This window comes from Oncorhynchus nerka, linkage group LG11 (assembly GCF_034236695.1).
Source record: "Oncorhynchus nerka isolate Pitt River linkage group LG11, Oner_Uvic_2.0, whole genome shotgun sequence".
Classification (NCBI taxonomy): Eukaryota; Metazoa; Chordata; class Actinopteri; order Salmoniformes; family Salmonidae; genus Oncorhynchus; species Oncorhynchus nerka.
This window is the reverse complement of record NC_088406.1, coordinates 40,237,065-40,258,868: the sequence shown is the minus strand read 5'-3', so window position 1 is coordinate 40,258,868 and position 21,804 is coordinate 40,237,065. Positions and strand designations below refer to the sequence as shown.

The 21,804-nt window shown below is 42.2% G+C and overlaps 1 non-coding gene and 1 pseudogene across 1 annotated transcript; one reads left to right on the top strand and one right to left on the bottom strand.

The window, feature by feature from the left end:
• Positions 1-476: 476 nt before the first annotated feature.
• Positions 477-19,273, bottom strand: LOC135573879 (olfactory receptor 1E16-like; annotated as a pseudogene).
• A 1,509-nt stretch (positions 19,274-20,782) lies between these two features.
• On the top strand, positions 20,783-20,864 carry trnas-uga (transfer RNA serine (anticodon UGA)). Its single transcript has one exon. It is a non-coding gene; the product is annotated as a tRNA-Ser (tRNA).
• Positions 20,865-21,804: the final 940 nt, after the last annotated feature.

Below are 21,804 nucleotides of genomic sequence, written 5' to 3'. Positions count from 1 at the left end.
ATCTTAACGATTAGTTAATTATTTGAATCAGCTGTGTAGTGCTAAGGCAAAAAACAAAATGTGCACCCCTTTTGGGTCCCCAGGTCAAAGTTTGGGAAATGTTGCTTTAGGGGTTTCAGCGAGACGTCATCCCACTGATGACTTTGTTCAACAGTCAGAACATTGTAGGAACATTAAAACATGACATTTACCTCGGGACCATAAGAGGGCGTTCAGAACAAATACCAGTTTGGTCACAGTGTAATGTTATTTTAAGGTATACTGATTTGATTTATTTTAATATTTTACTGAATTACAGTTCCTATATGGAAGTCAGTCAATTGAAATAAATAAATTAGGCCATAATCTCTGGATTTCACATGACTGGGAATAGACCCTTTAAAAAAAGGTAAGGGTGTGGATCAGAAATCCAGTCAGTATCTGGTGATCACCATTTGCCTCATACAGCGCAACACATCTCATTGGCATAGAGTTGATCATGCTGTTGATTGTGGAATGTTGTCCCACTCCTCTCCAATGGCCGTGCGAAGTTGCTGGATATTGGCGGGAACTGGAACACCCTGTAGTACATGTCGATCCAGATTATCCGAAACACGCTCAATGGGTGACATGTCTGGTGAGTATGCAGACCATAGAAGAACTGGGACATTTTCAGCTTGTGTACAGATCCTTGCTACATGGGGCTGTGTATTATCATGCTAAAACTTGCCACTGATTCTTTGCTCTTGCGCACTCAATAGTGACGTACCTAGATAAGTCACTTTTTTTTATATGGTTCCACCCATTACAGGTCAAAATGTGGTTGGTTCATTCCACTCTCAAACCCCAATTCTGTTCTCATACTATTGAGTGGCAGGGAAAGGGGATACCTAGTCAGTTGCACAACTGAACGCATTCAACCAAATTGTGTCTTCCGCATTTAACCCAACCCCTCTGAATCTACGTCATAAAAATTATTGAAAAGATGAATTACAAATTAAAACGACATCTAAAAAGTAATCAGGGAAGCCTGCGGAATAAACTGGGAACTACACCAAACCTCCAGGGGACCACTTTAGGTGACCATTTTGTGACGTTCCAGGGATGTCCTAACGACAAATGTTTATTTGCAAGGAACCAATCCAAACATCTGCCAGTACAATATAATTTTTCACCCCAAATCTGAATACTGTATAAAACCAGAATGGTTCTAAAACAGAGCCTTGGGGAACACCATATTTAATTGGTGAATTATAAAGATCAGATACCTAATATTACATCAAACATTTGCAGTGACAATACTATGCCGAAATGCCACATTTTTGAATAGTCAATTGTAGCAACAAAACACAATTCAATATTAGAAAAATATACAATCATGTTACATTTTAGGGTGAAGTGAAGGCCTAGTACCTTTTTACAAACCTGCCTGGTTTTATTGATCCTAAAGCTATACATAATAGGATTGAAAAGTGGTGGAGATATTGGAAAATAAACAAATAAAACTGTGAAGTATAGGTGGACTATGTGCAGTATAATGTCTGCCTTGTAGAATCAAAAATAAACAGTCAAAGGAGAATTTCAGCAAAGAGGCTATATGTATGTGGTGTACAAGTGTTAAAAGCTTTTGGTTTCGTTTTTTTTGAAGACTGTAAACATATTTCTAGAATTCTTACATGTTAGGAAATATAGCACAAGCTAAAGAAAGTACAGTTATAACAAGACCACATGTTATATTTTCGTGTAATGTTTGACCAGGAAAGCTTGACCACCGAGTAGTTGTCACAATACACTATGTCTATAACATTGTCACAAAACTGCAGTCACAAACTCAGGGAGATAGGGATGACATCCATGAAAAAAGAATACAACCAGGACAGCAGAATTAAGCCACTAATTATTTTAGGTTTCATAATATTGTTATACAGTAGAGCGGTGGTTCCCCAACATTTTCACTCAGGCTTCCCTTCATCATTGGGGAACATGTCTTATGCATGTTCATGTGATATCTGGTGACTCAAACATTACAACAAACTCAATGGGCTAAAAACCTGGTTCAAAAATGTTAGCTGACATGTTGGTTAGTTGGCTAGTTGGTCTGGATATTTAAATACCTCTATAAGGTCTGAAATGTCTGAAATGACAAGAGGAAAACAACTACCCAATTTCAAAATTGCACCGTGTGCATTCTACTATTACAACTTTGAAGAGTAAGTTGAACGGCTGTCTGTGTTTCTTAAAATATTACTGAATACATTCAAAGGCAAAATAACACATTTATTACATGTAAAGTACGCTAAACACAAAATTTCAGTTGTCGATGTGTTCAGAGAGTCCCTGGTTAAAGCCCAGGTTGGGGCAAGGTGAGGGACGGAAGCAACACTGTTACACATGGCCAGAGTGACATTCCTAAATAAAAATAGTAGATTGGTAGGATAGTTTGATAGTTTGATATGATTTGATTAGTACAGCACATCAGAAGAATACACATCCTTAATGTTATGTTATTGAACAGGCTGTGTTAGTGGCCTATGATCCTGTTTAAAAAAATTTATGTGTGTCTAGACTTGCACTCTACACTGTAGAAGAGGTACAGTCCATTCAGAAAGTATTCACACCCCTTGACTTTTTCGACATTTGGTTAAGTCTTATTCTAAAATTGAATTAATTGTCCCCCCCCCTCTTCAATCTACACACAATACCCCATCATGACAAAGCAAAAACTGGTTTTTAAAAACGTTATCAAATGTATAATTGTTTTTTAACGTAAATATTAAATTTACATAAGTATTCAGACCCTTTACAGAGTACTTACAGAGTCCCCTTTGGCAGCGATTACAGCCTTGAGTCTTCTTGGGTATGACTCTACAAGCTTGGCACACCGGTATTTGGGGAGTTTCTCCCATTCTCTGCAGATCCTCTCAAGCTGTGTCAGGTCTGGATGGGGAGCATCGCTAAACAGCTATTTTCAGGTCTCTCCGGAGATGTTGGATCGGATTCAAGTCATGGCTCTGGCTGGGCCACTCAAGGACATTCAGAGACTTGTCCCAAAGCCATTCATGTGTGCATAGGGTCATTGTCCTGTTGGAAGTTGAACCTCCACCCCAGTCTGAGGTCCTAAGCCCCCTGAGAAGGTTTTCATCAAGGATCTCTCTATACTTTGCTCCATTCATCTTTCCTCGATCCTGACTAGTCTCCCAGTCCCTGCTGCTCAAAAACATCCACACAGCATGATGCTACCAGCACCATGTTTCGCCGTAGGGATGGTGCCAGGTTTCCTCCAGACGTGACACCTGGCATTCAGGCCAAAGAGTTCATACCAGAGAGTCTTGATTCTCATTGTCTTAGAGTTCTTTTGGTGCCTTTTGGTGAACTCCAAGCAGGCTTTCATGTGCCTTTTACTGAGAGGTGGCTTCCGTCTGGCCATTCTACCATAAAGTCCTGATTAGTGGAGTGCTGCAGAGATGGTTGTCCTTCTGAAAGGTTCTTCCATCTCCACGGAAGAACTCTGGAGCTCTGTCAGAGTGACCATTGGGTTCTTGGTCACCTCCCTGACCAAGGCCCTTCTACCTTTATTGCTCAGTTTGGTCGTGCGACCAGCTCTAGGAAGAGTAGTATTGGTTCCAAAATTCTTTCATTTAAGAATGAGGCCACTGTGTTCTTGGGGACCTTCAATGCTGCAGAATTTGTTTGGTACCCTTCCCCATATCTGTGCCTCAACACAATCCTGTATCTGAGCTCCATGGACAATTCCTTCCACCTCATGGCTTTGTTTTTGCTCTGACATGCATTGTCAGCTGTGGGACCTTGTACAGTATAGACAGGTGTGTGCCTTTCCAAATAACGTCCAATCAAATGAATATACCACAGTTGGACTCCAATCAAGTTGTAGAAACATCTCAAGGATGATCAATGGAAACAGGATGTACCTGAGCTAAATTTCGAGTCTCATAGCAAAAAGTCTGAATACTTCTGTAAATAAGGTATTCCTATGAAAACCTGTTTTTGCTTTGTTATTATATGGTATTGTATGTAGATTGAGGATTTTATTTATTCAATCCATTTTAATAAGGCTGTAACGTAACAAAATGTAGAAAAAGGAAAGGTGTCTGAATACTTTCTGAATGCACTATTTGTGGCAACACCAATGGGCTGGGCAGACAAAGCTATCAGATCTATCATGAAAGTTTTTGGAGGAGTTTGTGTGCTATGTATTGTGCGCCAAGTTCCAATAAATTGTCACGCCTGCTCCCCATCCCTGGAGCTCGAGGGCGCCAGGCAGCCAATCATTCCCGCATCAGCGCTTCATTGGACTCACCTGTACTCCTTCACGTTTTGATTAACTTCCCTATATCTGTCTGTTCCTCTGTTTCATCCCCGTGTCAGCATTAATGTCCAAATGCTGTCCTGTCCTGTTTCACATCTGTTTATTAATTAAATGTTCACTCCCTGTACTTCCATCTCGTCTCCAAGCGTCTGGCCTTACAGAGGGCTGACACCACAATTTGAAGCACCAGGCAGTTTTTGTTTTTTGTTTTTGTAGGTGACGTCGGGTCAGAGTGCCGCTGCCAATGTAGCCGGGGGGGCCTCAGCTGGCCCGTCGGGCTTCCCCCGTTATCCTCACCCAACTCGTCAGGCTCCCATGCCTCAGCCAGCCTGTCAGAATCCCACGCCTAAGCGGGATCGTCAGGCTTTCACGCCTCAGCCGGCTCTGTCCTTACAATAAATAAATGGTTCAGTGAAACCAATCCAAAGCCTTTGACAGGAACGGTTTCCCCAAACACATGACCTAACAAGAGAAAAGAGAGAATAACTCTGGACCCTAATTCATAGAGATATATTAAAACCTAGGCCCAGAGCTATTCCTGCTGAGGTAAAAGTGGGGACCCTTATTGTCACTCTAGGCGATCCTAGGCCTACAGTATACTTTCAGAGTCTACACTCCCAGAGGCGATGACAGATGGTGGGCATCCCAAATGGCACTCTATTCCCTATATAGTGCACCACCTTTGACCAAGTGGGCTCTGGTCAATATAGGGAATAGGGAACCATTTGGTGTGCATTCGAAGCCAAGCTGTGCATCTCCTTGAGCCCCTCAGGTCTCTACAGGTTAATAGGTGCATTAATTGGGTCCCAGGGAACGAGGTGATAGAGTGGACTAATGACCTCGTACCTAATGACTCAATAAACATGTTTATTATGCTCTTGTTATTGTGTTATTAGCTTCTGCTTTCCCCATGGTAAGGTATGCATGGAGTAAAAAAAATTACGGGTGTTTCGGACATAATCTTAAGTGACAGAACTCCTAAACTTTTTACAGCTTTTTTACACGATGGATGGAGTACACAACCACTGTGCCTTATACATACAACACATCATCATTACCCTTACTGTATTGTTTTATTCTGTGGGTCAAACATATCTCACAGTGGCACTTGAAAAACTAGATGGATGTGTGGTTGTCCCACCACCTTAAAGGGCCTATTTCCCATTAGGGATGGACGTAATGGTGGCAGGTGGGCAATAAGGTGGGCTTAACTTAGTCTATAACATCATAACACAATACACTTTGTCTATAACGTTCCGACACAATTGCAAACGAATGGTTAAAGTCAGTGTTATGATGCTTTTTGCAAAAGAGTACACCATATTACACACATTAAAATACACGCCCTGTTGGTTGTCATGATGCTGTAATACTGCAGTGGATAACATATACAGTAACAAGGTACCTGTCATAGGACAATTGCTGAATTCAATGGTTCCATGTGTAAATGCAAAAGATCTGTAGGTAACAGAACACAGTGGAAACTGTATGGTCATCTGAAACCAAATGAGTCATGAGAGCAGGAAACAAACCAGTGGTACCATACAAGTCATTTACAAACAAACTGCACAGAAACAGATACATGGGTTCATGAAGGCTTCTCTCCATACATATTACCACAATAAGCACTGTGTTCACAAAAACTAAGGAGACGCATAAGACAGTTATTGTAATGAAATACAAGTATTTTCAGTGTCAACGGTCAAAATATCCAGCTCGTATAAATTACGTGAATTGCGTTGAGTTCATCATTTTCCTAATAGTGCCTATAGAGGTACAATGGGGAGAACAAGTATTTGATACACTGCCAATTTTGCAGGTTTTCCTACTTACAAAGCATGTAGAGGTCTGTAATGTTTATCATAGGTACACTTCAACTGGGAGAGACGGACTCTAAAACAAAAATCCAGAAAATCACACTGTATGATTTCTAAGTAATTAATTTGCATTTTATTGCATGACACAAGTATTTGATACATCAGAAAAGCAGAACTTAATATTTGGTACAGAAACCTTTGTTTGCAATTACAGAGGTCATACGTTTCCTGTAGTTCTTGACCAGGTTTGCACACACTGCAGCAGGGATTTTGCCCCACTCCTCCATACAGACCTTCTCCAGATCCTTCAGGTTTCGGGGCTGTCGCTGGGCAATACGGACTTTCAGCTCCCTCCAAATATTTTCTATTGGGTTCAGGTCTGGAGACTGGCTAGGCCACTCCAGGACCTTGAGATGCTTCTTACGGAGCCACTCCTTAGTTGCCCTGGCTGTGTGTTTCGGGTCGTTGTCATGCTGGAAGACCCAGCCACGACCCATCTTCAATGCTCTTACTGAGGGAAGGAGGTTGTTGGCCAAGATCTCGCGATACATGGCCCCATCCATCCTCCCCTCAATACGGTGCAGTCGTCCTGTACCCTTTGCAGAAAAGCATTCCCAAAGACTGATGTTTCCACCTCCATGCTTCATGGTTGGGTTGGTGTTCTTGGGTTTGTACTCATCCTTCTTCTTCCTCCAAACACGGCGAGTGGAGTTTAGACCAAAAAGCTCTATTTTTGTCTCATCAGACCACATGACCTTCTCCCATTCCTCCTCTGGATCATCCAGATGGTCATTGGCAAACTTCAGACGGGCCTGGACATGCGCTGGCTTGAGCAGGGGGACTTTGCGTGTGCTGCAGGATTTTAATCCATGACGGTGTAGTGTGTTACTAATGGTATAATTACCATTACCAGAATTAATACTAATTCTTTGAGACTGTGGTCCCAGCTCTCTTCAGGTCATTGACCAGGTCCTGCCGTGTAGTTCTGGGCTGATCCCTCACCTTCCTCATGATCATTGATGCCCCACGAGGTGAGATCTTGCATGGAGCCCCAGACCGAGGTTGATTGACCGTCATCTTGAACTTCTTCCCTTTTCTAATAATTGCGCCAACAGTTGTTGCCTTCTCACCAAGCTGCTTGCCTATTGGTTGGTAGGTGATCAAATAATTAGATCATGCAATAAAATGCAAATTAATTACTTAAAAATCATACAATATGATTTTCTGTATTTTTGTTTTAGATTCTGTCTCTCACAGTTGAAGTGTACCTATGATAACAATTATAGACCTCTACATGCTTTGTAAGTAGGAAAACTGCAAAATCGGCAGTGTATCAAATACTTGTTGTACAGCAGTGTACAGCAGTGAGTTTACTTGAACTCCAATGACACCAATAATAGTCAGCAAGATGGCACCGACAGAGAGGATCGCCTCGCTTCTCGTCCTTGTTTTTTTATGTATTATTTCTTACATTGTTAGTCCAGAAAAGTGTTATTAAATACAGCTGGGAAAAACTATTGGATATCAGAGTGACGTCAACTTACAAGCACTATGACCAGAAAATGACTTTCCTGAAGCAGATGCTTTGTTCGAACCACCCATGGCATTCAAACTGATTAAAGAGGCTAACCCAAAACAACGTCGCCACAGGAGAGGTAGATGGAGTGGGCTTCTGGTGAGACTTCAGAGGCACGCACCCCACCCACCGCTTTCAATTATTTTACTCGCTAATGTCCAGTCTCTAGATAACAAGGTAGACGAAATTAGGGCTAGGGTTGCTTTCCAGAGAGACATCTGGGATTGTAACATATTCTGTCTCACGGAAACATGGCTCTCTGGGGACATGCTGTAGGAGTCGGTACAGCCACCGGGATTCTTTGTGCGTCGCGCCGACGGTTATAAACGTCTCTCCTGGAAGAAGAAAGGCGGGGGTGTATGTTTCATGATTAACGACTCGTGTCTTGTTACAATTACACCATAAGACGTATGTGGCAGGGTCTACAGACAATCACGGACTACAAAAAGAAAATCAAACACGTCACGGACACCGACGTCTTGCATCCAGACAAACAAAACTTCTTCGTGCCCGCTTTAAGGATAACACAGTGCTACCGACGCGGCCCGCTACTAAAGGCTGTGGCCTCTCCTTCTCCTTGGCCCACGTGAGTAAGACATTTAAAAGTGTTAACCCTCGCAATGCTGCCGGCCCAGACGGCATCCCTAGCCGCTTCCTCAGAGCATGCGCAGACCAGCTAGCTGGTGTGTTTACGGACATATTCAATTACAGGCTCAAATCGTCCAGAAAAAAATGCGAGAAATTGCCAATAAACTGAATATCTTGTACAACGCTGTTAACTACTCCCTTCACAGAACAGCGCAAACTGATTCTAACCAGAATAGAAAGAGGATTAGGTCTTCCCGGTGCACAACTGAGCAAGAGGACAAGTACATTTGAGTGTCTAGTTTGAGAAACAGACACCTCACAAGTCCTCAACTGTCAGCTTCATGAAATATTACCCGCAAAACACCAGTGAAAAGTCTCTGGGATGCTGGCCTTCAAATTATGATTATGATACAGGAAACCAAGCCAAGATTTAACCTTAGCTTGCAGCTTTGAAATGTGCTGAGAGAAGGACAGTGTACCGTCTTGTCATACTCCCAGGTACTTGTATAAGGTGACTATGTCATCTAAGAGGTAGTAATCACACTGGTATGGAGAGGAGCGTTCTTCTTACCAAACCACATTACCTTTGTTTTGGAGGTGTTCAGAACAAGGGCAGAGAAAGCTTGTTGGACACTAAGAAAGCTTTGTTGTGGAGCTTTTTAAACCAAAATCTGAGGGGCCAGCTGAGTATAAGACTGTATCATCTGCATATAAATGGATGAGAGAGCTTCCTACTGCCTTAGCTATGTTGTTGATGTAAATTAAGAAGAGAGTGGAGCCTAGGAGCGAACCTTGGGGTACTCCCTTGGTGACAGGCAATGGCTGAGACAGCAGTTGTTCTGACTTTATACACTGCACTCTTTGAGAGATTGAGTTAGCAAACCAGGCCAAAGACCCCTCATAGACACCAATAATCCTTAGCCGGCCCGCAAGAATAGAATGGTTTACCGTATCAAAATCTTTGGCCAAGTTAATAAAAATAACAGCACAACATTGCTTAGAATCAAGAGCAATGTGACATCATTGAGGACCTTTAAGGTTGCAGTGACACATCCATAACCTTATCGGAAACCAGATTGCATACCAGGGAGAATTCTATAGACATCAAGAAGGCCAGTCAGATGATTATTGACATGTTTTTCCAACACTTTTGATTAACAGGGCAAAATAGAAATTGGCCTATAACAGCTAGGATCAGCTTGATCTCCCCATTTAAATAAACAACGCACTGTGGCTGCCTTCCAAGCAATGGGAACCTCCCCAGAGAGGAGAGACAAGTTAAAAAAGGTCAGAGATAGGCTTGGCGATGATAGCGACAGCAACCTTAACATGTGTAAATATTTGTATGATCATAAGATTCAACAACTGAGGCATAAACTGAACAAATTCCACAGACATGTGACTAACAGAAATTGAATAATGTGTCCCTGAACAATAGGGGGGTCAAACTCAAAAGTAATAATCAGTATCTGGGGTGGCCACCAGCTGCATTAAGTACTGCAGTGCATCTCCTCCTGGACTGCACTGGGTCTCAATACAGTATATACATGTGATATATGTAATGTAAGATATGTAAACATTATTAAAGTCACATTATTTTAAGTGGAATTGTTTAAAGTGACAAGTGATCCATTTATTTAAGTGTCCAGTGATGGGTCTCAATGTAGGCAGAAGCCTCTGAGTTAGTGATAGCTATTTAACAGTCTGATGGGCTTGAGATAGAAGCTGTTCTTCTTTGTTGTCCTTGATGATCTTTTTGGCGTTCCTGTGACATTGGGTGCTGTAGGTGTCCTGGAGGGAAGTTAGTTTGCCCCTGGTGATGCTTTGTGCAGACCTCACAGTGACGTTCTTTTAGGGCCAACAAGGTATCTGCTTTGGGGGGATATACACGGCTGTGACTATAATCGGAAGAGACTTCTCTTGGAAGATAATATGCATTTGATTGTAAGGAATTCTAGGTCAGGTGAACAAAAGGACTTTAGTTCCTGTATGTTGTTGTGATTATACCATGAGTCGTTATTCATAAGGCATACATCACCGCCCTTCTTCTTACCAGAGAGATGTTTGTTTCTGTTGGCGTGATGCGTGATGCCTGAAGAAACCGGGTGGCTGTACCGACTCTGACAACATTTTCCGAGTGAGCCATGTTTCCGTGAAACAAAGAATGTTACAATCTCTGATGTCTCTCTGTGAGGCAACCTGTGCCTTAAAACCTCTTGAAACGAGCAATCCCGTATCCGGGATCGTAATTATAGCCTCAAGCTATTCATGAAAATCGCAAATGAAATGAAATAAATATACTGGCTCTCAAGCTTAGCCTTTTGTTAACAACACTGTCATCTCAGATTTTCAAATTATGATTTTCAACCATAGCAAAACAAGCATTTGTGTAAGAGTATTGATAGCTAGCATAGCATTAAGCCTAGCATTCAGCAGGCAACATTTTCACAAAAACAAGAAAAGCATTCAAATAAAATAATTTAGACTCTCAGTTAGATAGCAAATGTTCCGTTTTTCCAAAAATATTATTTGTGTAGGAGAAATCGCTCCGTTTTGTTCATCACGTTTGGCTAAGAAAAACCCCAGAAAATTCAGTCATCTAAACGCCAAACTTTTTTCCAAATTAACTCCATAATATCGACAGAAACATGGCAAACGTTGTTTAGAATCAATCCTCAAGGTGTTTTTCACATATCTATTCGATGATAAGTCATTCGTGGAAGTTTGGTTTCTCCTCTGAATCACATGGAAAAATACATGCAGTTGGAGATTACGCACCAATTTTGACGGAGGACACCAGGCGGACACCTGGTAAATGTAGTCTCTTATGGTCAATCTTCCAATGATATGCCTACAAATACGTCACAATGCTGCAGACACCTTGGGGAAACGACAGAAAGTGTAGGCTCGTTCCTGGCGCATTCACAGCCATATAAGGAGACATTGGAACACAGCGCCTCAAAAATCTGGCTCACTTCCTGTTTGAATTTTCATCTTGGTTTCGCCTGTAGCATTAGTTCTGTGGCACTCACAGACAATATCTTTGCAGTTTTGGAAACGTCAGAGTGTTTTCTTTCCAAAGCTGTCAATTATATGCATAGTCGAGCATCTAACCCGACAAAATATCTTGTTTAAAACGGGAACGTTTTCATCCAAAAATGAAATACTGCCCCCAGAGTTTCAAGAGGTTAATTTCGTCCACCTTGTTATCTATAGATTGGACATTGGTGGGTAATATGCTCGGAAGCAGTGGATGGTGTGCTGGAACAGCGGCAAGGCCAGGTGGACTAGGGACAGCAAGGAGTCATCATGCCAGGTAGTCCTGACGCATGGTCCTAGGGCTCAGGTCCTCCGAGAGAGAGAAAGAGAGAATTAGAGAGAGCATTCTTAAATTCACACAGGACACTGGAGGAGACTCCCATTCAGAGTCAGTGTCACTGTGAAAGAAAATGTTCAGTTCGAATAGTTTCACGTATAATAAACAGATATATATATAGAGAGAGTACAGGGAACATAAGGTTGAATACATTATTATGACCCGCTAGATCTACTGTCTCTTTTATATTATGACATTTCAGCTAGATCTAGTGTCTCTATTATACACTGCTCAAAAAAATAAAGGGAACACTAAAATAACACATCCTAGATCTGAATGAATGAAATATTCTTATTAAATACTTTTTTCTTTACATAGTTGAATGTGCTGACAACAAAATCACACAACAATTATCAATGGAAATCAAATTGATCAACCCATGGAGGTCTGGATTTGGAGTCACACTCAAAATTAAAGCGGTGAACCACACTACAGGCTGATCCAACTTTGATGTAATGTCCTTAAAACAAGTCAAAATGAGGCTCCGTAGTGTGTGTGGCCTCCACGTGCCTGTATGACCTCCCTACAATGCCTGGGCATGCTCCTGAAGAGGTGGCGGATGGTCTCCTGAGGGATCTCCTCCCAGACCTGTACTAAAGCATCCGCCAACTCCTGGACAGTCTGTGGTGCAACGTGGCGTTGGTGGATGGAGCGAGACATGATGTCCCAGATGTGCTCAATTGGATTCAGGTCTGGGGAACGGGCGGGCCAGTCCATAGCATCAATGCCTTCCTCTTGCAGGAACTGCTGACACACTCCAGCCACATGAGGTTTAGCATTGTCTTGCATCAGGAGGAACTGTATCTACTGTCTCCATTTCACTTTGGCCATTGTTTTGTGGGCCTGCCCTCCCCTCAACAGCCTCAAATAGGCTATTTCATGTGGGTTGGGGTGGGGGTGGCAGACACACGCATCTCACATTTCATGACATTACATGTTTATATATTGTTTCTAAAATGTAAAAAAAATCATCATACATAATATTTTATATTATAAATTTCAAACAAGGGCATTAGCATGATAAGATGCCAGTCCAAAACGATGTCCTCTCCCGTTCAAAAAATATTCCTCCACAATCGCTAAATGAATCGTCCTACAACAATCTCTGCCTCACCTTCCCAATCAATTTATTCTAAAATTGTGTGTACATCTGTATATCTAGACTTAGATGTAGCTTTCCCTGACTTAGTCGCCATAATGATTGATATATGAACAGCTGTAGACACCTTGGGGAATACGTAGAAAGCGTTAGCTCATTCGTAGCCCATTCACAGCCATATAAGGAGTCATTGGCATGAAGCGGTTTAAAAAAATGCGGCACTTCCTGATTGGATTTTTATCTGCGTTTCGCCTGTAACATCAGTTCTGTTGCACTCACAGACAATATCTTTGCAGTTTTGGAAACGTCAGTGTTTTCTATCCAAAGCTGTCAATTATATGCATAGTCGAGCATCTTGTCCTGACAAAATATCCCGTTCAGAACGGGAACGTTTTTTATCCAAAAATTAAAATACTGCCCCCTAGTCGTAAAAGGTTAATGCAACCCCTGTGTCAGATTTCAAAAAGGCTTTACGGCAAAAGCACACTTTGCAATTATGCTAGGTGAGAGCCTAACCACAGAAAACCATACAGCCATTTTCAAAACAAGGAGAGGTGTCACAAAAGTCAGAAATAGAGTTCAAATTAATCACTTACCTTTTATGATCTTCATCTGATGATACGCCCAGGTCTCCATGTTAGACAACAAATGTTTGTTTTGTTCGATAAAGTCCATCATTTATGTCCAAATACCTCCTTTTTTGTTAGCGCGTTTAGTCCAGTAATCAAAATGCACAAGGCGTGAGCACAAAGTCTCGAAGAAAAGTCAAAAAAGTTATATTACAGTATGCAGAAACATGTCAAACGATGTATAGAATCAATCTGAACTTTTCTTTTGCGCCTCGGATACCAACACCACCCACTGGTGGGGGGGTCCCGAGACACAAAGGGGGGGAATAGTAGCCCAGACCCATGATGAGCCTTATCGAGGCCGGTGGGGGGGTTGAGATAGGATAAAGTAATCCTTCTCACCCCCCCCCCTTAAAAGATTTAGATGCACTATTGTAAAGTGGCTGCTCCACTGGATGTCATAAGGTGAATGCACCAATTTGTAAGTCGCTCTGGATAAGAGCGTCTGCTAAATGACTTAAATGTAAATGTAAATGTTGAGACTACGGACAACACCATAAATCAAATCTAGTTGTAAACTCCCCTTTAAGATCAGTGAGGAGCAGACAGGCCCCTAGACAGGGATTATCTTAGAACACATCTAAGATAGTACTGAGGTGTACCACACTGGTCGTAAAGGAAGTCCAGTGGACTTGTCCACCTCCAAAACAAATGGCACCAATAATTATTCCTTGCCATGTGTAGTAGTCACTACAAGACAACTAGTAAAATGCTCTAATCATGTATTCCTTTAGGATAACATTTCAGAATAAATTGGTAGGACAACTGGATCCCTTGAGTACCAGTACCACAGTCAATCCAGCAACACTTAGTAAGAGGATTAGTAACCTCACAAGTTAAATTGCTATTGATAATAGCAACATAGGAGTCACTCAGAGTGCAGCACAGGGAAGGGAATCTCCATTGCACTCTTCCAATGGTTACGCACGCCACTAATAAATAGAACCCTCCGTTCAGGAGAAAAGTTATTAGAAGTCATGAACCACGATCACACCACGTACGACTGGTCTAATACTTAGATTACTTCCGTCATGAGGTTAGCTCCTCCGTGGATAACATAGCTATGAAGTATACTTCTTCATACCTACCGCCACTACAACAGTGGAAGACAGTGACTGGTAGTAAAACCACTACAGACTCCCTCAACACCAATTCTGACTGACCTCCAGGCATTGACCTGAAAATTTCCTGACTATATCAGACTTACACAACACATTTCGGGGGCAGCGCAACTTTGGTTTTGAAGTGTAGGGGGAGGACATAACCTGGCAGGGGGTCTGGGGGCCCTCCCTACATTTTATGGGGCATCTAATGCCAATTTCCTGCATTTCTACTAGTGCTGTACAACAACAACAAAAATCTTGGTCGACCAAGCATAGTCTTTTCTTTCGATCAATCAATCTGTCTGTAACGATTTTCTTCCGTTGAAGGAGAGGAGAACCAAAATGCAGCGTGGTTAGTGTTCAACATCTTTAATAAAGATCATACACGAGAACACTACAAAATACAAAAGAACAAAAGTGAAAACCGAAACAGTCCTATCTGGTGCAATGACACAAAGACAGAAGACAATCACCCACAAAATACCCAAATAACATGGCTGCCTAAATATGGTTCTTAATCAGAGACAACGATAAACACCTGCCTCTAATTGAGAAGCAATATAGGCAACCATAGACTTACATAAACACCTAGACTAGGTAACACCCCACAAACATACAAAACCCCTAGACCAGACAAAACACATAAATCCCCATTTCACACCCTGACCTAACCAAAATAATAAAGAAAACAAAGATAACTAAGGCCAGGGCGTGACACTGTCAATATTTCTTTTCCATATATAGAAACATCTAACGTGCCTATTTGTCTTACTATTTCTACCAACCTGCAAGACAGTTGTGATTTTCATAGGCACATATCGTGGAACACTAATTTAATTTATAATAGTCTTTGTATCTCAAAATCATTGTTTGTGGTTCTAAAATATTACTCTAAATGAAAATGATACTAATCTAAAAGTAACTTTTATTCACACTGCCAACTATGTCAAAAAAGCCTACATAAAGCCAACACATAAAAACATTGCAGCCTGCAGAAGGAAAAATATCCTGATAAATATAAATACCCTATAAATCACATTGGCTGCGCATGACCTGTCTGCAATGAACTCTAAACATTGTATCAACTATCAACTGGGTCAGGTATTTTATGACATTTCCACTGGATCAGAGCATTACATTTTTCCCTTTCATGCTGAGTGGTTATCGAAAGGGAGAGAGATGGAAATATTTGTCATGAATGTCGTCTTGAAAATGACCGGACCAAGGTGCAGCTTGGTGATCATACATTTTCTCTTTATTTCAAATGTCGCCAACAAAACAAGAAACAATAAAAACGCATTTGAAGCTTACTACGGCTATACAGGCCACTAACAAAGACAACTACCCACAAAATACAAAAGGAAAAAGGCTGCCTAAGTATGATTCCCAATCAGAGACAACGATAGACAGCTGTCCCTGATTGAGAACCATACCCGGCCAAAACATAGAAACACAGAACATAGAGTTACGATTGCGTTACGCATATTAAGCGTAATACTTATATTACTATTCCACCCTTGCAACGTATCAAACAGGGTCACTGTGATTTTTGTATTTTTTATTTTAATTTACCTTTATTTAACCAGGTAGGCTAGTTGAGAACAAGTTGTCATTTACAACTGCGACCTGGCCAAGATAAAGCATAGCAGTGTGAACAGACAACACAGAGTTACACATGGAGTAAACAATTAACAAGTCAATAACACAGTAGAGAAAAAATAAGAAAAAATAGTCTATATACATTGTGTGCAAAAGGCATGAGGAGGTAGGCGAATAATTACAATTTTGCAGATTAACACTGGAGTGAGAAATGATCAGATGGTCATGTACAGGTAGAGATACTGGTGTGCAAAAGAGCAGAAAAGTAAATAAATATAAACAGTATGGGGATGAGTTAGGTAAATTGGGTGGGCTATTTACCGATAGACTATGTACAGCTGCAGCGATCGGTTAGCTGCTCAGATAGCAGATGTTTGAAGTTGGTGAGGGAGATAAAAGTGTCCAACTTCAGCGATGTTTGCAATTCGTTCCAGTCACAGGCAGCAGAGAACTGAAATGAAAGGCGGCCAAATGAGGTGTTGGCTTTAGGGAAGATCAGTGAGATACACCTGCTGGAGCACGTGCTACGGGTGGGTGTTGCCATCGTGACCAGTGAACTGAGATAAGGTGGAGCTTTACCTAGCATGGACTTGTAGATGACCTGGAGCGAGGGCCAGCCGACTAGAGCATACAGGTCGCAGTGGTGGGTGGTATAAGGTGCTTTAGTATCAAAACGGATGGCACTGTGATAAACTGCATCCAGTTTGCTGAGTAGAGTATTGGAAGCTATTTTGTAGATGACATCGCCGAAGTCGAGGATCGGTAGGATAGTCAGCGTGAGTGAAGGAGGCTTTGTTGCGGAATAGAAAGCCGATTCTAGATTTGATTTTAGATTGGAGATGTTTGATATGAGTCTGGAAGGAGAGTTTAAAGTCTAGCCAGACACCTAGGTACTTATAGATGTCCACATATTCTAGGTCGTAACCATCCAGGGTGGTGATGCTAGTCGGGCGTGCGGGTGCAGGCAACGAACGGTTGAAAAGCATTGTATAATTGTATAATTATCATGCTGTTTAATTAACCAGCTTCTTGATATGCCACACCTGTCAGGTGGATGGATTATCTTGACAAATGAGCAATGCTCATAGCCTAGCGGCAGCGTAGCCTAGTGATTAGAGCGTTGGACTAGTAACCGGAAGGTTGCGAGTTCAAACCCCCGAGCTGACAAAGTACAAATCTGTCGTTCTTCCCCTGAACAGGCAGTTAACCCACTGTTCCCAGGCCGTCATTGAAAATAAGAATGTGTTCTCAACTGACTTGCCTGGTTAAATAAAGGTAAAATTAAACAGGGATGTAAACAAATTTGTATACCAAATGTATACTTTTTGTGCGCATGGAACATTCTGTCATTTTAAGAAGAGGGCACGACAAAACCTATTCCCCCTGAAAAGATTTGGCATGGGTCCTCAGATACTCAAAAGGTTCTACAGCTGCACCAGTAGGTCTAGGGTTTCTGGGATAATGGTGTTGTGAGCCATGACCAGCCTTTCAAAGCACTGCTACGGGTCTGTATTCATTTAGGCAGGTTACCTTAATGTTATTGGGCACAGGGTCCCAAGGGAACATCCCTGGAATGTCTTAAAATGGTCAGCTAAAGTTGTCAGGACGTTGTTTGTTTAGTTCCCGGTGTGTCCCGGGGATGTTTTTCGGATGTTGTGAAATGGTTCACTAGCCTAAGTGAAACATGAAAGCAGGGTGAGACCGGTAGTTGGTGGAGAGTTCTAAACGATAGGTTACCTCATTGACCCTCCGGAGGACATTGAAGGGGCCCAGAAACCGGGGGCTCAGCTTCCGGCAGGAACGGCGGAGAGGGAGTTTTCCTGGTGGAGAGCCATAAGCGATCACCAGGATGGAACACGGGAGCCTCACTGCGGTGGCAGTCCGCCAGATCCTTCTGACGGTGGGCTGGAGCCTCATGTGAGCAGCGTTCCACACCTCCACTGCTCGCCGGAACCACTCGTCAACTTCAGACTGAGGCCGGTACCTGGATGTGAGGCTGACCGTGGCCCCCAGCTTCTCCATAAAGGCTTTCCAGACCCGCAACGTGAATTGGGGACCACAGTCGGAAATGATGTCCTCCGGAAGGCCATAGTGCCGGAAGACCTGCTGTGCCTTAGCAACCTGGAAAGTGGTAGGTAGACCAGAGAGGGATAACACGGCAGGATTTAGAGAATCTGTTAACCAACCAGAATAGTGGCAAACCCATCAGAAAGCTGGAGATATATTACAAAGTCTATGGACAGATGTAACCAAGACCACTGAGGCACGGGAAGGGGAAGTAGTTTCCCTCCTGGAGCGTGTTGGGTAGATTTGGATTGAATACATAACGAACATCAGTTGACATAGTGGGCGACGTCCTGTGCCAAGTTGGGCCACCAGTATTTATTGGAGATGGATTAGATGGTAAGGGGTGATACCTAGGTGTCCAGCGGCGAGGGATGTTGGTACCCAGGTCAACAACCGATCTCTCCCCCCTGTGTGGACATAGATGCGCTCTGGAGGGTAGGTGGCAGGAGCGGGTTCCCTCCAAAGCCTGACGGATGTCCACATCTACAACCCAAAATACGGGGCCAACGATATTGGAGGACCGATTGATGGGCTGGAGGACACTCACAGGACCCTCCACTGACGTGGAACCACAGGTTGTAGTAAAGCTGTCATCTGGCATCCTGGTCCCCAGGCGGTGATTCTCATCTTTGACCAGAAGATGGTAGGGTTATGAAGCTGGAGCCACGGGAGGCTGAGGAGGACTGTGTATGGGTGGTGATGAAGTGAAGGCTTTTCTGGTGCTTGCGTCCCACTGTGAGGGTGAGGGGGTGATGTGACATGCGCAATTGTGCCAGATCCCAATGGTCACATATCCAGAGCTTGGACAGGAAAATGAGAGGGGGTATGAAGTTAAATTCAGGGAGGAGGCAAAGGCCTGGTCGATAAAGTCCTCCAGAGTTGTAGAGACAACACTTGAGGGACAGCCAGCAGTGAAATGGGAACTAGGGGTTTGGCGGAAAACGATGATAATGGAATACTCACACCTACCCTGGGAGACAGAAGGTCACGGGGCCGCCCCTCTACTCTAGTGGACCCCAGGGTTAGGACGCACCGGATACCACTGAAGCTGGTGCCGCTCCTGGCCACAATAGGAACAGAGTACCAGCTGTCTCCGGCGAACCCTACTGACATGGGTTCAGGCTCTGCCTCAGGACAGCCAAATGAGGTTCCGTTGACCGCGATACTGCAAAATTAAGCTCTGTATAGAATCTAGTTTTCATCCTCTTAGCCTAATTGAAAGAATGATAACACTACCATTACTTCCTCACAGAGGGAAGGACCAGAAAAGCTACAATCAATGGCTGGCTAGTCAATATGTCAATCCAAGATGCAAGGTTTGTCCAATCACATGTGTAATTCTTTTTTTCCCTGCCTATTTGGAGGTTAGTCAAACGTATTTGGGAGTTGCTCTGTTTCTGTTACTGCCTGAAACTATACATTCCCTATGAGACAGTAAAAATACATAATTTCTAATTGTCAGAATATTATTATAGACAATAATTTTGTCAGAATATGAATAGGGAATATATATTCAAATTGGGGAAAATGTGTGTAGTGATTAAGGTAATGGAAATAACACCTAGTTAATATGAGTAGTGAATAACAATCGTATTTTTAGCCTTCTGCAAAAACAGCTAGTTGATGAGAGGCTGAAAGAGAATTGCAAGAACGGCGCAATTTCCCAGGCGGGCAACAAACAGGCAAATAACAAAAGGCATCTCGGAACACACAACTCGTCAGTCGTTGTCAGTAGATTGTACTGGCAGGAAGAACAAAAATATAGTCTGCAGGGTAATCGATGTCGCCGCATCTAAAGTCAAGCCACAGGTCACAGGTGAGCTGCCTTGTTCAACCCTAAAAATAAATAAAAACACAATTGCGTTGAAAATACCCATTAAGCCATTTGTTAAGATTTCCCCCGTGTGGACCTGTTGTCACTCTACCCTGGTGGTTGCTGATACTTGCAGACACTTTTTGGGTCTTATCTGAGGAATTGTATCATTTATATCAGAATGGGCATATTCTGAGGACACTTAAGCGCTCAATCAATGACGATTTACTACTCTTTTCCCATTGAAGGCCATATTGAGGTTAAATCAATGACTGGAGTTTTTAATTGATAAAAACAAATTACTTTTGAAAGGGCAAGTCAGTATTATGCATTTACTGGTCTCTGTGGTGATTTTAGGAGGCTGTGCCTATTTCTACTTTTACCCCATACTCTTTAACCCGATACCCAGTTAATTTCCTGTAGTCAGGATGGCCGAGTGGTCTAAGGCGCTGTGTTCAGGTCGCAGTCTCCCCTGGAGGCGTGAGTTTAAATCCCACTTCTGACAGTTGTTTAGCTCCTCTCATGCAGGAGTCATGCTGCTTGGCAGTAATAATAAGATGATGAAATAACAACATCACACATTGAAATAACAATTAACAAAAAAAACTTTCAAATGCAAACCTGCTGGCGCAAAGAAAATAAGAAAAAAATCGTACTTAATAACAAATGAATGAGGGGAACATTTCATGTTATTGCATTTTAATGAGTTACTACATTATCTTTCAGTTATTAAATTATAATTTGCTATAGGCTATGCCTATAGGCTATGCTATAGGCTCACTCCTACCAAGTTTTTTTTTTCTTTCACAGTTGTCCTGGCTGAGTGGTTAAGGTGATGGACTTGAAATCCATTGGGATCTTCCCGCACAGGTTCAAATCCTGCCGACAACGAAAATGCATTTTTTTGACCCCTCCGGAGGTGGAAGTTTAGTCGTGTTTCTTACACCAATCACATCCTCTCAGATCTCCACAAGTACATAGGGATTAGGTGTCCATTTGGGATAGGACTGCAGGCCATCTATCCCACCTCACACCTTCACACACCTGGTTATCCATCCTTCTAGCTCTATAGGCCACAGTAGCATAGGTTACAGGTTTGTGAGATACCATGATACACTCAACAATACAACAACACGATTCTCATGAATAACCATTTAGCCATTTGCCAAGATTTCCCCCATTTTGACATGTGGACCTGTTGTCACTCTTACCTTGACGGATAGCCTCAGACACTTTTTGGTCCTATCTGAGGCATTTTTAAAAATTCATGTCAAATGGCCATATTCTGAAGACATTCTTATAGTCTGCAGGGTAATCGAAGTCGCCGCATCTAAAGTCAATCCACAGGTCATAGGTGAGATCACTTGTTAAACCCTAAAAGATGAAAAAAAACACGATTTCGTTGAAAATAACCATTAAATTAAACTGAAATTCAGAATGTGATATTTCTGTTCAGTATTATTTTATCTTGTTTACTCAATTTATATCACAAAAATCTGTAGCCTACATTCAACCATACATTCTAGTTACATGCATATTGGTGTTATTGCATTAATGAAACAAGGAATTGCCTTCAAAAGCAGTCGTGATGATCGATTTAATTTTGAGAAATACACAGAGGAAGAGGCCTGGTTAAGAACATAGAAAGATGTGTTTTAGGACTCAATAACCTATAAAAACATAAATTATTTGACAGTATTGTCCCCATTAGCATCATTGACATTTATTTTCTGAGAGTATTAAGAATAAAGCACACTTGACAGAGTAGCTTGCATATTGTTGCATATTGTTGTTCATAAAGCCTACAGTATATGTTAGGTTACCCAGTGTC